This window comes from Euphorbia lathyris, chromosome 5, assembly GCF_963576675.1.
Source record: "Euphorbia lathyris chromosome 5, ddEupLath1.1, whole genome shotgun sequence".
Classification (NCBI taxonomy): Eukaryota; Viridiplantae; Streptophyta; class Magnoliopsida; order Malpighiales; family Euphorbiaceae; genus Euphorbia; species Euphorbia lathyris.
The window spans coordinates 12,773,872-12,781,399 of NC_088914.1; the positions used below are offsets into that span (position 1 = coordinate 12,773,872).

General features: G+C 35.5%; 1 long non-coding RNA gene across 1 annotated transcript; it reads right to left on the minus strand.

Moving 5' to 3' along the window:
* Positions 1-608: 608 nt before the first annotated feature.
* On the minus strand, positions 609-2,730 carry LOC136231268 (uncharacterized). Its single transcript, XR_010689740.1, has 3 exons — positions 2,453-2,730; positions 1,191-1,420; positions 609-1,074 (listed from the first exon to the last, which is right to left on the minus strand). It is a non-coding gene; the product is annotated as an uncharacterized lncRNA (long non-coding RNA).
* Between the last annotated feature and the right edge of the window lie 4,798 nt (positions 2,731-7,528).

Sequence of the window (7,528 nt, forward strand, 5' to 3'; positions counted from 1 at the left end):
AAGATTATGAATCATAAATTATAAATATGGAGAATGTAAATATGAATTACAACCAAGCCTAGTACATAGGATGAGTTCAAGCTAACACTACTAGAAAATATCGATTTACTGACGGAAATTTCCGTCAGTAACCTACAAAATTCCGTCAGAAAGTCACTTTGCTGACGGATTGAAAACCGTTAAATATACATGCGTGGGTAAATAAGACTGTCGGAATATTGACGGAATATCATGCTAACGGAATTTTGACGGAAAATATCCGTCAAAATATATCAACGTTTTTTCATGATGGATTTTATCCGTCAAAATATTCTGACAATTTTCTGACGTAATAATCGTCAAAATGTTCAATGTTTTTATTGACGATTAAACCGTCAAAATATTCTAATGCTTATCTGAAAGTATTTTACCATTTGAATATGCTAACATTTTCGTTGACAGGTAAACTGTCAGAATACTTATTTGGAATGAAGGAAGCTTATATCAAAATATAAATCCAAAAATCATTGAATTAGTAATCATTACTCTTTCATCATTGCCAAATAAATTACATTCAAAATTAATAGTCAATTTAAATTGCAACATGATATATCTCAAGCATCCAAACAAGAGGTAAAAGATTTTAACCAAGTTCATTCAAGAGCTCGAGTAATATCAGACTAGCCTTTACAACTCCAAATGAAACTTAAAAAACAAAAATCAGAACACCATCCGCTTAGTGTAGCTCTGATAGAATAATATCCCTATCAATTGAAGTAGGCAAAAATTAGTTATTAATCTATATGCTGCTACAATCCAAGAATTCCTTGATCTTTGTCTTTGGTCCTTGGTGAGGTGGGGAAAAGAACCTCAAATGTCAAATACAGATCTCCTTTCTTCGTGCTAACATGTAATGGTATTCCTTCCCCTTTAAACTTCCTTACTTCCTTGGGTTTAGTGATTCCCTGCACATATACCACATAACACATTATTTACTAGTCTATACATAAGAAATACTAAATTTACCTTTGTTCCAATATCCACCATATGTTCAAGGTGTTCAAAGGTCTTCTCGAAACCAACAAGCACTTGAACCTAGGGAATTAAAATTAAGTCCATGTTGATAATGTAAGTATCGGCGTTACGTTAATGAGAAAACAAAAAGAAAAAGGCAGGTGCATAAGAAATATGGCCATGTCAAAGAGATTTACCAATGTTAAAGTCACAGTTGCGTGCAAGTCATTGCCTTCTCTTCGAAAGAGGTCAAGAGGTGATGTAAGAATTCAAAATTGCAGAGTAGGTGATTGATTACTGGTTGTACTTGTACAAGAAAAAATTGGCAACAAATACAAAATTCACAAATTGATAAGAGAATTCTGACTTTCACATCTAGAGATTCACCATCTATTATTGGTTCACCGTCTTCATAAAAAACGACCTCCTGTAACATGGAGAACAAGATTACTACCAATTTTATGAAATAATATTGCAATTGACAAAATATATAGGGAATAAATCATCTCACTGTAGTCACCAGGTTTAAATTCAACCATTTGACACCAAATAATAATTGGGGAATAAATTTTGGTAACAAATTCTCATGGATGATGATTAAAACTGTGATCTTCTACCCAAATTGGGTGATGAAATTCACATTAAATTTGAAGCCTTAATGTCGGGATAAGAATTCAATATAGCTGGAAAAGTAGCATAAACTGTAAGAACATAATACATAACATATTAGCATTATTAAAAGATAAAGCTAATGATCACTAAAATGGAAATGCAACACACAGTTAGGAGCTATATCACGTAAGGTATGACTTAAGATGCTTAAATAATTACTTATAATAGCAGATTTCCAAAACACTTGAACATTTTAATAATAAAAATTGTAGTTTTAACCAAATGAAACTAGAAAACAGGACTAGAAAGATCTGTTAAGCACTAAATTGTTTGTTTCTGCACTGTTTTGACAGTTTAGGGACCTTCAATATGAAGTTCTATCAATATAGTCTACTACATGTAAAACAAGAAGCCATATAAAATCTTGTAAGCACCACTTGACAACTCCGAAAGATTTACAAGATTCAGGCATTGGGTAATGGCTTTGTTAACTACTCTGACAGAGGAGCCATGATTCGCATACTTATGTCTATCAGCCTTTTGAAAGCTAGCCGCTGGTCAGAACATAAATGAATTAACTATAACAATTATACACAGATTCATGTCTTTTGAAAGTAAATCAAATTTGTTAACTATCAAATATTTGAGTTGAGTCTTCTACGAAAAGATAATTCTCATATGAGTACATTCATGAATCATCTCTTCCATTTATCAATGATATATAATAACAATTTTTCTTTCTACATTTTCTTTCATTAATGTTTGAGGGGAAACTTACCCTTGGTTTAAATTATCAACAAGTACAACCAGAAAACAGAGTCAAAAAGATACTAGAGAAAGAAATTACCCTAAGAGAGGTGGAACGACACCAAGAACAGTCCCAAACCAAGTTCAGCGATCCTTGCTTGGTAATGAGAGATCGACGACAGACAGGTTGAAAAGAAAGAAGGAGTCGTTGGTTGAGAGATGAACAAGGCGGAGTAGACCGACCGTAGATGAGAGGAAAATAGAAATTCTAGCTGCGGAGAAAAGCGAAATAGATGAAAAAAATGGAAAACGAAGAGGTGAAATGGGAGTAGTCGGCTGCTACAAAGAAGGAAGGAGGAGGAATATAAGTCTTTAGGTTTAGGGTTCCAGTTTACGATACATTTATAGTAAGACGGTGGGATAAAGGATAATGGGTTGGACCTAAGGTATGAGCCCAAACCATAATATAATGACCCATTCTCATGGAAAAGTTACACCTATATAATATAATAATTTTTTTACTTTAATTAACTAATTAAACATTACTAGAAAAAATAAATTTTGTTGAATATTACTTAAATTAGTTAAAAATATAGTCAGATGGATAAATGAGGCATTTGAAAAAAAAAGTTAATAACTGTAAATTCTCGTGTAATGAAAACTTATCAATTCTATATATTATATTTGTAAAATATATATGTAAAATGGTGACAATTAAACATTCAAATTAATTATAATAATTATCTATAAAATTAATGTATTTTTAATTGTTAAATAAAATTACAGCTAACAGACAATAATCCTAAAAAATAGAAAACTTAAAAATCTTAATATAAAAGTAATTAAAGTTATAAAAAGGCAATATTCCAAATATATATTCGTATAACAAAAAGTTAAATTATATATATATACTTATATATATATATATATATATATATATATAAGTAAATATATTAATTTTAAACATAAGTTTAATTTTTTTTGACGGATTCCGCCAGCAATTCTGTTGAAATGTACCTGACGGAATGAGTTCCGTTTGAAAATTCCGTTAAAATTCCCTCAATCAATTGACGGAAATAATTTCCGTCAATACTTTCCGTCAAAAACATGGCGGGAATGTTCCCGCCATGATTTTCTGACGGAATTATCTTCCCATCAACAAATTCTGTCAAAACTACTGACGAAATTTATACTGTCAGAATACCTTCATATTACTGACGGATTATATTCCGTCAAAAAATTTCGTCAGCAAATAGACATTTTCTAGTAGTGTAATTAGCAAGTGAAAAGGGAAGAATCCACTCTCGGAACTAGCTAACCGGACTCAAAGCCGTCTCTTAGGACTTGGATGGTGGAGCTTTCGAGCTTGGTGCACGTAAATGGATCGAGACTTTGATGGAATGCCGGAATCAACGAACAAGCTCTCAAGATGGAAGAGTTTGGTTATATAAAGCCTAAAAACAAAATCTAAAACTACAAATGACAAGAAGTACAAGGTGTAAGGTGTAATGTATATGGTCTCTAAATGAGTGCTAGTCACTCTTATTTATACATCAAGCTGGGGGTAAGATTGTAATCCCACAAGGTGCAAGCATGGAGGAACATATTTTGTGCAGAAATCCCATAATACGCCCCGCGTATGGTGGTATACGCCCTGTGTGAGTGCCCATTCCGTCAGAAATCTCCTGCATGTGGACCAATTCCAGATCTTGTTGTCTCAAACCCGCGTAGACTGGGATGCGCCTCGCGTGTTTGAGACTCTGACTTTTTATCGCTTGATTTGGTCCTTTTACGCCATGCGTAGCTTGAGGCACGCCTCGCGTAAATGAGTCTCTGAACTTTTATGTTGAAGAATTCCCTCACACGCCCCGCGTGTAAGGTAGCACGCCCCGCGTAGGGATAGTTGACTCAGGGAGACCATGCAGTCTGACTTTCAGGATTAGGCTAATCATTTCTGACATGTGTCATACGCCTCGCGTAGGTTGGCATACGCCTCGCGTATGCTGACTAGATTCCACATGGTGCTTGTGGATAGGGCAATTATTTCTGACTCCATGTTTCACGCCCCGCGTAAGGAATGAGGCGCCTCGCGTATTGAGTGGATTTTCACTCCTTGCTCGTACCTGAAATACAAATCTCGAGGGCCGAGTTAGCTTGACGTTTTTATTTCCTAAATTAATAAAAAACAAGGAAAATTAACTGAAAGCACAGAGTTTATTTTTATTTCGTTATTTTATTAAAACACTCTATTTTTGTAATTAAACTTATTTATTTCTTCTAAAATTAACCCATAAATCACGCTAAAAGATAGGGGTAAAATACCCCTATCACCCGCCATTGGCTGTTCAGCTCTCATGGCATCCGCCAGCAACTTTCCACCACTGGGAGTTACCGATCTCTTCTTCTTCGACAGAGGAGGATCCACAATATCATCGGCCGGACGCTTCCCCGAGCTCTTATGGGGATCCGCTACCTACTTATCTTTCCGGGCCTCTTCCTCCTTCTGTTTTCTATGCATATCTACAAGAGCGCGACTTGCTTCAGACAAACCCCTGACAAGGGAGCAAGAAATAATAATCAAAAGTAAAGAACAAAAGTACCTTCATCAAATTGATAAAACCTTGCATAAGTAATTCCATTCTCTTCGCGGTGGATCAAGGGAATGTCATTCATCATGAATTCCAGAGCATCAGTGTATGTCCAAGCATCTGCCTTGATGCTATTCATGAGATCCGCCACCTTTTCGTCGATGTATGTCAGTATACGTAGATCTCCAGCCATATGCAAAGGATTGGCATTCCAAACTGAGGGGAATCCCAGGGGTTCATTGTTGTCCTCTGATGTGACTCTAGCAAGTGTACTAGATACAAGTAATAAAGTGATAAGTCAAGTATGGTATCCACAGGGATTGAGATCAAAATGATATAAGAAAATCGTTGCTGAACAGAGTGTGTGCGTAAAGGTATCTTCTTAGTAGGATTGATTGGTTGAGTGTGATAGTTTAAAACAACAGTGTGCTAAGTTATGAAAGATATGACAAATAGAAGACAATTTAAAAGATAGAACAGGCTAGGCACTGCCGAACAGGTTGTGTTAAGTCTTATAACATTCCAACGAATTAGTGATGATGCCAATGAAGCCAAAGTGTCAGCTTTAATGCCCGCTTAAGTCAACTTTCGTGTGTTCTTAAGTTCCTGAGATTTACTAGCACCTTTAGCGTCCTAAAGATACGTTCGTTCTCGCATTAAGATCGAAGCTGTATTTCTATTTAAGAAAACCCTCGACACAACCATCTAACAGGTCTGCTTCGAGGTTGCGAGATTAATAGAGATATCAGTGAAGATGCAAGCAGTGTCCTAACATTCATCTATCACATGCATAAATGCCGAGGCAAAGAAGTTAAACCCTCATCAATCACAACATTGGCAAAATACTACACATTCATTAAAAACGATATAAAACTTACATTACTGGCCCGGACTGGCCTTGCCCATTCAAAATGGATTACTCACTCATATCAAGCAGTGAGTAATCAGTTGTTCTTGATACAACGAGAAGCTCCATTGGAGCTTTAATCTAAAGCTTTTACTAAAATAACTTGTCTATTCTATGAAAACTAAAACTATCCGAACTCCCTATCTTTCCTTCGCTACGCCTACTTAAAGGAGAAAGACAGGGACAAAAGTGGTACAAGTCAAGTACCTTTATAGAAATTAAGTCAACTAATACTAAAACATAAATAAATTGAAATGATTCGGAATCCTTTTTGACCCTTGAACACTCAAGGGTCGATACTTCATGTCATCTTGCTTCTTTGAGTAATGCCACCTTAACACTTTTCCACCTGCTGCTCTGCCTCTGCCTCTGCCACCTCTGATCTGTCGTTGTCCGTCATTGAGTATCCGGCGTTTAACCGCTGGATCAAAATAAGGCTCCACTCCTTCTTGGCGGTAGCGAAACAAGTTGTTTCCAGCGAGTTTGGCTTTTATCAATGCTGACTTATAAAAAGACATTAATCAGTCCTTTATCTTGCAATATAATGTAAAAACACCCAAATTCTCATATAAATATTATGTTAAACTAAGTCAATTTTATGCCTAACAAATACCCCCAAATTGAACCGTTGCTTGTCCTCAAGCAACAAATTGTAAGAAAGAGTACTGTAACAGAAAAGAGTTAGGAATGAAATATATATATATATATATATATATATATATATATATATATATATATATATATATATATATATATATTAGAGAAAGAGAAAAGGAAAACAGAGATTGTTTTGCCCAAAGAGGAAATCAACAGATGCATGCTATGATTTTTTTCAAAGAGTTTAGAACTTGTTTTAAACAGTGCTTCCTTTTACTCGAGAACTTCCTTAAAGCTTACAACTTAGACTTCTACTTTCACAAGAAGCTACCACTCGCCAAACATGCCTCGCTAAGGAATGGAATATTTCACTCACTCTCGCATGGCATTTTTTTTTACCATAGGAAAAAGAATTCGATTTCACTCCTCAGCTCAGACACCACACCCGTAGGGTGTGAGTTTGCCTATTGGTCCTGAATCCAAGGGTCAAAATTCTTTCAAGCATAGTCCAAAGGACTTGACAAAGGTTGTAATGATAGGCTCGGTTTCAGGTTTGATAGTGGAAAGCTTTTTCAGTGTATGAATTCTGTCTTCATGCAATTTATTTAACCGATACAGCTTTCAACAATCAAAGTGATTTATCCATTTCCACATTCAAACAACCTGTTTTCTTAAGACAGCCTATCCTTTCTAATCTTATCAATCATTAAAGACCCTTCCATCCAAACACAAACTTCCCAAGTTCCTTTCTATCTTATCTTTATTATCTGCACAACTGCCTTTGCTGTGTAATTCTAAAAGCACATAATTTCAATTTAAACAGTTGGTTTTGAAGCACAAGACAGAACTCAGGGTATTTGGGAATATCAGTGAAAGGACGGGGGTATTTTGCATGGTATTCAAAAAGAACAGGTTATGGCTCAAGTTGGGTATCCTAAAATGTGAGTGCAAAGCACATGTGGTTTTTTTATGTAGTGGAAAGGGGAACTAATGCCTTTTTCTTCCTATGCTTGTCAAAAAGAATCTCCATTTCAACAAGGCAAACCAAGGCAAATTCTCCCTAAAGATAGTGAGCACTGGCCCT